Raw genomic sequence first — 11208 nt, forward strand, 5'->3', positions numbered from 1 at the left:
GACAATTACGGATTTCTACAGGTAATGGCTCAGGAGGAAGGTGTTACACTTGGAGCTGATGAATTAGCTCCAGTGTCTGTTCTTCCAGAGTTGTCTCTAAGTAGGAGATACAGTACTAATGAAGCCTAAGGGTCACGAGAGCATTCATGTTAATGGAAGAAAGACGTTTTGGTGCCTGTTGCCACTTAATCTACTAGTCAAAGTAGAAGTACAATAAAATGTCCGTGTTCATTATCATCTTGACAATTCCCAAGCAGAATCATTTGATGCAAAGCTGTGATATGGAGCCAATTATAGGAAATGTCTTCCTTCGCAATTCAGCCTTTCCTGGGCTCACAGCAGCTATGATACATCTATCGCATTATTTCTGCACCACCAGAAATACAAGAATCTCCTACTCCTTTCCTGCCACCCCCCTTCACAACTTAGCACATAGAGTAGTATATATAAAGCTATATGGTCTTGCATTTAGTGTGTCAGAAAGAACTCTGTAATTAAATCTTTCCTCTAAACGTGTTTGTGGTGTTTCTCAATAACACTAATGTAAACAATATGCTCCATTTCCTTAGATATTGGGAAATATAAAAGCTGAACTGATGCACCGTTTCATTTTTTCTGTTTATTTTTAAGAGACTTGCAACTATGTAGAATGCACAAGGTAAGATTTAAGTAAACACCATCTCCATGGTGAGTTTAATGACCTAGCATCTCTGTGAGATCAGACATGCATATTATGGAAGTCTGAATAAATACAGATAATATTAACACTGTATACAAAATAATATTAAAAACTCCTATATTTTGCTAATTACCTGTACAACCCACTAGACCCTGATATCTGATTTGAGCCATCTGCACTTTTCCATGCACTGAGCAAGCTAAGGTTTGGTTTCACAAACCATTTTTTCTAGAACTGCCTGCATTAATAAAGATTTACAGGCTCACTAAGGATCGAACAGCTCCAGCCTTACACTACTTAGGAAAATACACATATCTTGCACCATTTTTTTTTTTTTTTTTTAATTATACTTTGGGAAAGCATGTTTATATCAACACCAAACTTTTAACACTAAGCAGTTGTTAACGGAACAATATTCTTAAAATTTAGTGATTCAGGTACACTGGGCAACATTACAATACCTCCTGCAAAGTTCATCTGAAAAATAGGCCCAGTGGTCTCAAAAATTGTTAAGTGACTGACAGCAAAAAAGTAAGTACCATTTTCCACTTGAAAGTTTTTTAAATATTTGTTTGCTTGACTTGATTTTCCATTCTCTTGCTGTGTATTCAGAAGGGTTTGGTTAAGAGTTGAAAAATTGCTCTTCCTTCTATTTGTGATAGGAGGGTCAGTGGAGGAAGATAGAGCACATGGAGGATTTCTGCCTCAGAAAGGCAATAAGAAGGGTTCTAGATTAATTTCTGTACTCTGTTACAAAGGCCACAGCAGAGTTGTAAACCATGCCCTGTAGTTATTATGCTGTAGATATGCTTTCCAGCTGTGTTTCTTGTAAAAGGACATGGGCGGCCTACAAGGTACGCAGACTCAGGACTGGTTGAGGAGATCTATCTGCTCCTCAGAAGTAACTGTTGCTGGTAGAAGTCCCTCTGCTCAGCCCTCTGAGACCAAACTGCCCATAGCTTGGTGCCAGGTCTGCTCCCAGCAGACGCTGCTCACCCATGGGAGCGGCTGCACATCGGTGTTTTGATTTTTCATGGCTGTTGCCTCAGTCCACCCCATCACTCGATAGACGACTGCGTCATTAGGGTGTCCAGTAAAGCTGTAAGGGAAAGTCTCCCGAAAGATGGGAACAGCAGCAGTGGCAACCCCAGCACGCAGTCTTCTGCAGAAAACAGCCTACCAAGACACGGGTTTACTCCCGCAAATCCTTCCCAGGATGCGCCTGCCCTGTGTGACGGAGAGTGGCGGTGGCAGGGAGAGACGAGCAAGCTCCAGGCAGCCCTGTACAGTCACCTCGAGTCAGCCCCTGACCTTTCCCTGGCCTGTGGAATCCTCAATAGCTCTGTGGAGAAACAGCACTATCTGGTGGAGGGAGTGTGTAAAGTCCTTCTAGGACGGGCAATGGGATTTATTCAATTATTAGAGACACCATTATAACTGCTTTCGAGGTGTTCTTGCCCGATACTGATAGATAGTTTGACTCGGTTTACAAGAGGATTTTTTTTTTACAGCCCAAATGGCAGGGGAATATATTTGACTGAGTCTTCACAAAACTAATACTTGTATCAGTTTCTTGTGCTTTCCAGAATAACTGCTTTGAGAAATGTCAGCATATTTTTGGGATTTTCCAAATACAGCAATATGAGAGAACAAGAGGAGATTTTGTGTTGCTTCATTTTTAAAAGGAGTGTCATTTCTTAAAGTTATATGAAACAGATGCACAAGGAATAAAATCAGGCTTGCATGCCAGAGAGATTTTCAGAAACATCTTTATGTCAAAAATGAATAAAAGCTAGAACCCAAGTTATAAACCTTGTGAAATTTGAGGAATTTTGGCTCTGAATCTGCACAGGACGTGAACATATTCCAAGCAACATGTATGTGAAGATGTTCACTACTATGAGTACTGAATTCCTTTGAACTCAATGGATATGCTTATACAAGTGCAATAGCTGAGTACTAGAGGGATCAGTCCCTTCCTGGCAGGAAATCAAAGATTGCTGGTAAATGCTGACTGTCATTGAAAGTCAAATTATTATTTAGATATCCAATTTAGGACACATGGTTATGAAAAAAAAGCATCCTCAAGAGCATTTTAATTCCTGGCATGCTGCAAATGGTCTTTAGGATATACCAATAGCTAATTCATCTTTTCTAAAGATGAAGAAAAAGCCCAGACTCACTGAGCTTGGTCCAACCTCCAACTATGTTCCAAGGTTTCCCTGTGTCGAGCCAATTTCCTACTAATTTATTCTTCACTCACAAAGCACGTACCTGAAGTAGTTACTTAAGGCACTCCTGATGTTCTCTGTGAAATGTCTCAGCAAAAGATCTTGTCAAGGTGTGATTAATTAGCTCTCCAACTCTCTCTAGTTTAATTATACTTTTGGTACTCTTCCCAGCCTCTTTTAAAAGAACATACTAAACGCTGCCTCAATTTGTTAGCTTTCATTGAGAGTAAATCTCTCAGGGTACATCTGCATTCCAGCTGATATGGCATTGCAGGATTTGCAGCTTTAAGGTACCTGGTTCTGGCAGACACAGTGACATGGTGACTTCAGAGCAGCGTCTACCAGCCAGCCTGATACCACATATGCACCTGGTTTGCTAGCCAAGACTGAAACCCATGATATCATACCTTCTCAGCAGTTCTTATCTGAGCTAGATAGATTAGAACCAGTTTAAGCATATCTGCATGGGCTACAAAAACATACCACCAGTCGCAAAACATATGTTTAGGTCACATCTAGAGACTTCTGGCTCTGTGAGGCAGAGCTGTGGAGCAGTATGATCCCAGACAAACACAGCTGTGCCAGGGGCTGTCACCATTATGGTTTTTAAAATTGTTTTCTTGCTTGTGGATACTGATATAAAAAGTTTTAGCACCATACATCTCTCTGGAAAAATACAGTGATGTTTCTATATGGGAAATGTGTTCCAAATTTATAAATAGGCATTCACTTGGTCTGATACTTGTATTCTCTCAGCCTTCACATATGTAGCTACCCTTGCTGGCAGCATTCATTATGGGTTTGCCATTCACAGGATTCTTGCTATTCTAGACATGGAGTTGTTGAAGAAACTCATGGAGGGTAACACCCAGAGCTGATCCGCTCTTGATTTATCAGGCCTCATCTGAGGAATTTACAACACATTTCTCGGCCAGGGAAATTTGCAGTTAACTGGCATTGCTCAGGGCTATAACAGGAGTCTTTTGATATTCAGACTCAATGATTAGATTGTGCTTTCTGGGAGTGATTTTGGGACAGAGTGACGAAGAGACAATCCTAGAATGGAACAGCCTGCAAGAGAGAAGGCCCTGCCCTAAATCACCCTCTCCAGGCACACTGGGTGAGCCTTGGACAAAGTGTTTTTCTAAAGGTACACTTCAGACTCTGCATCAGGACCAGAAGAGGACAGGAACGTGAAATTCAGTCTTGCCTTTCCAGGCTGTTGCTTTCTTGAGCAGCACAGAGGAGGAAGAAAAAAAAGAAAAACAAACAAACAAACAAAAAAAAAACAAACCAAAAAACCAAACAAACAAAAGAAGTATATATGCTGCTTGAGTGAAGGATTTTGTATTAAAAACAAACAAACAAACAAAACCCAAACACAACATGCAGATTAAGCAGGGAAAGGATGGGTCCTTTTCGTTCCTCTCTTCTCTACCAGCTAAGTAATTTCAGGCAAGAAGCACACGAACTCTAGAGCGGTTGCTCCATATTCCTCTTGGCTTTGGTCTTTCTATTTCTCTCTGTCAAGTACCACAGTATTGTCGCTACTGGAAACTGTTCCCCATTTGATGGGGACTTCCCCGAAAGAAACTCTGAGAGGATCTGAATGTGTTTGCTCCAGGAAACAGAATTGACTCTCTGCTTCTCCACACACTACAGGAGTGCAAGCCACACAACGTATGGCTGGATACAGCATAGCAGAAGAACAGGCTAGAAAGGCCTACGGTTCTGCTGAACCCTTTAGTGTGAGTACACCAGGAGAAATCTAAAAAATAAGGGAATCTCTGAGTCAGGGCAACTTAATATTTGCATGGCTACCCATCCCTGGCTGTAGTAAGGTACCTGAGAATAGGGTCAGGGTATATGCACCTAACCGAAGCACTGCTAGAATTCCTCTTACTACCACTCAGAACCTTGTGCAGAATTTGGACTATTTGTTGCTATTATGTGTGACACTCCAAGGCAAACTCATTTCACAGTTGACAAGTTGCACCAGAGTAATACGTGTGCCCAAGGTGCAACTACCATTACCATCTTCTGCTAATTTTTTAAATTATGCATCAGTTCAGTAGTATCAATTAAATATAAAAAGAATATTATTTTCAAAAGTAGGTATTGTCACCACTTTACAGAGCAGAGAATGATTAAAGGGAAAGAGAATGATTAAAGGGCTACATTTTGGAAGTGCCTCTGAATTTTGAGTGCTTTAATTGTAAAATACCTGACTAGAGATATTTTACTGTATCTCAAGTGGACAGTTTTGAGAATTTAGTCTTAATCACCTGCTCAAAATCTCATATGAAGTCATTAACAGTCATTAATAAACCCTGTATTTCATGATTCCAACAGCCTTCTTCCAGCCCTTTCCCACTGTAGTGTTCAAGAACTCAAACTTTCCTAGTTTTCACTCTAACATACTTCTCATAAGAGAAAGGAGTCAATGCTTGGAGAAAGCTTTGAAGTGTGGACCGACAGAGATATCTTTTCCCATGTATTGATGCCTAATGGGCCTCTACTGGCAAACACAGAATAGAAAACAGTTGACCACTAAACTATCGTGACTCATGACTTCAGAGTTCACTAGTGGAATAAAGACACAATGGATTAGCAGGTCACAATTACTCGTCCACAGTGTATTTTACTTTTCTTTCTTCTTTTTACGTTTGTGCATGTGGTTCTAAGATGGTCACACTCAATTTTTCTTCTGTATTAACATGCCCAAATCATACCCATCTCACTTTCTGTCCAGCTAAAAGCTTCGTCTCTTTTTCTTAGACTTTTCTGTACTGTGTTGTAGAAGCTGTCAATAATTGAAAGATTTTTTTATTTTTCCCATCAGTGTAATTCCAGTTTCTTCTAACAGCACAAAAGGGGCAGAAGGCAAGAGTTGTGATCCTGAGAAGCAGAACACTTGTGGCAAGATGGGGCATGATCCCCTCCCATTACATGCAGGTAATAGGGAATTGCTGAGTCTGAGCAAAGCACCACACATCTGAGTTAGTGCTACGTAATTAGTAATTATACCTCTGTAACCTCATAGCTATTTACAAAGTTTTCACATGTCTCATAGCGCCCTTTTGACGTTCATACTTTCATTTTAGGATGTGGTAGTTATTCTATAAGGCAAAGAAAAATTGTATTTGATCTAACTAGAAAACCGGTTTTCTTCCTTATGAAATTCAAAGAAAACAGCAGGTTTTGGGTTTGTTTTAAATTTTATCTAAATGCATTCAAAAAATAAGTCTGAATTTATCTATGTTTAGCTGGTAACTTCTAAAAGACATATTTTTTCTCTCTACCATAAATATTTCTGCTTTTGGACATATGTGGCATTTTGAGACAAAAAGAAAAAAGGAATAGTGTGGACTACAATTGTTCAGTATTTGAAACCCATCTAGTTCTCAACTGAAAATAATCCATCACGGAATTTACATTTTTCATATGAAGAAAGGCTTGCTTGTTTGTTTTGTTTTGGTTTGGTTTGGGTTTTACTTGTTTGTTTGTTTTAAAGAAAGCAGACACTCCAAAAAAAAAAGTGTGACAGTTGACTGTCTTCATCTAAATCTCATACAATTATGTCAGTTACTTCTTCTCATCTGAATGTAAATGAAATAATAGGAGTATCCTTACCCTAGTGCTGCTCTTGTGAAGTCAAATAGGTAACTGATCCAATGGAATCAAATGGATTTTAACAAATCCAAGATAGAACAAGTTTTATGAATTATTTTTCCAGGTAGTCTGAATGTCACTTAAAATGTCTAAATTTGATTTGTTACAGTGTTTCTTTGAAAAAGAAACAGAAATAAAACTATTGTGTATTTATTTTATTGTTCTGACCTTACTTGTCAAAATGATTTGATGAAAATGTATGTCATAATCATAAGGGCATGGCATTTTTCTGAAGTGCTGTTCCCAAAAAACATTTCCCATCTCTAATATTAATATAACTGAAGGAATCCCTCGGGAGATCCTCAATATCTACATTCTCTCTGAGTCTGGGGAATCCAGTATTCTTTACACAGCCTTAGGGGAAGTGGAAGAAATTAGCTGCATCTAGAAGTCTAAATGTGATGCTTAAAAAAGTACCATAGAGAAAATACCAACATTTCTGCTTTTGAATTACTCTACTGTTCTTGCAGGTACCACAGTCCCCACACCACTTCATTCTTCATAAAATAAACAATTAAAAGTATATAGTTATTCAGATCTTGTAGTACATCGTTACTTCGGTTTTGTTTTCCCCATTTATTTGTTTCAATTGGTTTGTTTAAACTGACATTAACATATCTTTGCATGCCTTTCAAAGTAATGAGATTTCTGTTTTGTGTTCTTATGCTCCGGTCTGTATTTGAAAATTTACACTAGATTTAGCCTGAAGAGAAATGTTGGCACTTTATTTATTGTGATAAACACATATTTATAAATTAAAGGAGCAGTTCCTTTATGTACCTCTTCCTCCAACATATGGAGGTAGCTTACACTTGCTCCAAAATACGAAGAGCTGTGATCTGCACTAAGGAGTCTTATGGGAGAGAGGAAGGAGAGAGGAGATAGCAACCAGGTTAAAAACTGTAATATGGTTTTATAATTAGCAAATATTTGTTATCACAGAAACAGCTATTATCCAGTATAGTCAAAGTATAGAATAGAATCATAGACTCACAGGTTGGAAGGGACCTCAAGGATCATCTGGTTCAACCTTTCTTGCCAAAAGCACAGCCTAGACAAGATGACCCAGCACCTCGTCCAGCTGAATCTTAAAGGTGTCCAGTGTTGGGGAATCCACCTCTTCCCTGGGGAGATTATTCTGATGGCCGATTTTTCTCATTGTGAAAAAATTTTCTCTTCTGTCCAATCAGAATCTCACCAAGACTAACTTGTACCCGTTACCCTTCATCTTTTCTATGGGACTCCCTGTAAAAAGGGAGTCTCCGTCTTCTTTGTAGCCACCCTTTAAATACTGGAACATGGTAATAAGGTCTCCCTTAAGCCTTCTTTTCTCAAGGTTGAACAAACCCAGTTCTCTCAGCCCTTTCTCACATGGCGGCTTCCCAGTGCTCTGATCACCTGTGGCCCTTCTCTGGACCTTCTCCAGCCTCTCCACAGATTTTTTTCACCAGGGACCAACACTGGACACAGTATTCCAGGTGTGCCCTGACAAGTGCTCTACAGACCGGGATAATGTCTTCTCTGTCTCTGCTGGTGAAGCCCTTGTCGATGCAGCCCAGCACCCCACTGACTTTCTTTGCCGCAGCAGCCACTCTTCACTCACACTGAGCTTGTTGTCCACCAGGCCCCCAGGTCTCTTTGCTCGCCAGCCGGGCAGGTCCCAGCCTGCGCTGCACTCCTGGATTACGTCTTCCCAGGTGCAAGACCTTGCACTTGTCCCTGTTGAACTTCATAAGGTTCTTGTTAGCCCACTCATCCAGCCTACCCAGGTCTTCCTGCAGGGCAGCTCTCCCAAAGTGTCTACCTCCCCACTCAGTTTGGTATCATCAGCAAAATTCACCAGGCTGCATCAGTTTGGTATCATCAGCAAAATTCACCAGGCTGCACTTGATCCCGTAATCCAGATCACTTGTGATGATATTAAACATTGACATTAACAAAGTAGAACTTAATCTATAATTCTAATAAATTTTTTCAAGTCTGTGCTGATATATTCATAACTTTACAAAAGACCTCTTGTGGACAGAAACTTTTCTAGTTTTGCCTAACCTTTTTATATAAAAGTTTGAGTAATATCATTCCAAACACTTCTAATTTATGTGTGGGTTAACAACATAACCTTTTTCAGGTGTTTCAGTAGCATATTTTATGCTTGAATATTTCAGTAATTGCAGAGGACAGAAACATCAGATCTAGGTTTTTTTGTTTGGTTTCGTGGATTTTGTTTGTTTGTTTGTTTGTTTAATCTAAGAAATGCCAAGCCTGGAAAAAATCAGTAGAATAGCTTCAAAGTTATGAGTTTTGAATGAGACATTTACCTCAATAAATGTTTTTCTAGGTTTCTTTTTCTTCTCACTCTAAAAGGACAGAAACTAACATTTTGAAATGCAGTGAGATATCTAAATATTAAAGTTTTGGTGTCCAGGGATGATGACAAGATCATGAATCAAAGCTCCCATTGTACTTAGCACCTTTTAAAGTTACAGCATTGTACTGAGAAAAAAAAATAAAATAAAATACCTAATTTTAACAATCTATATTTTGGATTTTTGGAAATAATTCAGATGTCTTCTTCTGATTCAGAAATTTATCTGATGATTGGATCCATGTGAATATCTATCATGGAAATAGACAAGCAAAAGTGAGCAGGAGTTCAAATATTTGAAGTCTGGGATAGTTTGACTAAAAACCACGGAATCCTACTTCATCCACTAGGTCACAAGGGAACAGTTCAATTCTTTCACTGACACTTAACGCTCCTTACTTGGGGAATACAAGTCTACTGATGAGAGACAGCATTTGGAAATGTATTTGAAGTTGGCAAGCTGTAACACATTGCCACTCACCCTTTTCCTTAAGGAGAGTGCATCGCTCTGTGGAATAGAAAATGTGGATGGTTTTCTTCTCTTTCTCAATTATTGGTGGTTTGCATGAAGGAGAGGATTATGTAATTATTGACATAATTAAGCTGTCTGAAATACCCTTTATCAGGATTTTTTTTCTAGCTTAGCAGGTGAGGGCTCATTTACCTCAGGAGACAACCAGTAGTCATCTTGCAGATGCTTGGCGCCATGGAGGTATACAGTGAAGCAGATGTTCAGGTCAAAAAGAAATCTGTAATTTCAGCAATGTGCTTTGCTTTCAAATAAAAAAAGGACACATTGCTCATATTTTCCTGAACTGTTTCTCCGTTTAACAGAAGTGAGTTCAGGGAGCTTCAGCTGAAGAGAAAGGAGACTAAGCAGCAGTGACTTACTGCACTAGAAGGGGGTAATTCCTGCAATGGAAAGGCACAAATGCCCCATCCTCAACAGATGGGAAACACAGAATTGTTTTACATTGCACGATTAAAGTTCCTGGGAATTGAGCTGGATAGGAATGTTTTCTAGGTTTGTCCCTCAAACAGCTGTTCACCATACTTGCCCATAACCTTTTGCTTTATAAGACAGTTTCCCAAAACTTTCTTAGGAGGGAAAAAAAAAATCATTTGATTCTATGGAGGACCTTTCCAAACTCTACAAGAAACTCAGTACCTCCTTGAATGGGCCAAACACTGAGACTTGCATCTCTATGTTTCTCTTTCAACCTTCCAGTTCACTTTTTTTCACAATAACACTCTATAAGGAAGCGTTTCTCAAACTGGGTGGAAGATATTTGTCTAGGTACACACAGGAGCTTGATCATACTGGTCATTTGTGGCAAATCTTCACCACATTTGCCAAAATCTGCACTCAGCACCCCCATCACACAAACAGGGAGTATAACAAGCCCAGAAGAATTTGTGGCTGATCTATGAGTGAAACATCACATATACTTACATTAGCACCTCGGATCCCTGTGCTAGCCTTTCTATGTGAAACTGGTGATCATACATAGGAAACCAATTTTTGCTAGATACAGCTTCCCTGACACAGGACTTTCTGATAACAGTCTAACCTCCAGTAAGCATCAGTTTAAGCAGTTTGTAGTAAACTAGTAGCTTGACCATACAGCTTTCCTTGGATGGATGAAAAGTGGTGCTAAAATAATGTTTCTACAAAGAAAGGATCAGAGTCAGAGCCCAGTGTATATTTACTAGTGGTGCTTACAGTGCGTGACAACATTTGGATATTTATTGTACAAATGCAAAAATATATCAAGAACCCACCAAATATTTTGACACTACGGAATCTTCAAGACATGGGCTATGAACTTTAGGGCCCTTGGGCTCTTTCTCTCCAATTATTAACTGCTCACTCTCAAGCCCATCTGATGGGTAGGGTGCTGCAGCCCAGGCTTGTGCAGGGACATGCTTGCCTTCCAGACCCCCAGAGCTACAGGGGCAGGAAACACAGCTGTCTCATATCACTGTTTTTCTTCACTGGAGCAGTTGTGTGTTCTCTGTGTCTCTGGAAGAGGAAAGACAGGAAGAAATGAAAGATCTAGAGCAGTGGAGCTGGACCACAGGGAAGAGGGCAAAGGGGAATACTGGGGGTCCTCTGTGGTATTGTGCGTAGCTACGATTGGGGTACTGTTGTGACACTGGGCTATTGTCCATCAACAGCATTTAGTATGGTTGTTTCAGAATCAACATTGCTGAACTATGGGTTGTTGCTTAATGTCATTTTGTTTGACAAGTCGAGAACA

The sequence above is a fragment of the Nesoenas mayeri genome (genome assembly GCF_963082525.1).
Source record: "Nesoenas mayeri genome assembly, chromosome: 3".
Taxonomy (NCBI): domain Eukaryota; kingdom Metazoa; phylum Chordata; class Aves; order Columbiformes; family Columbidae; genus Nesoenas; species Nesoenas mayeri.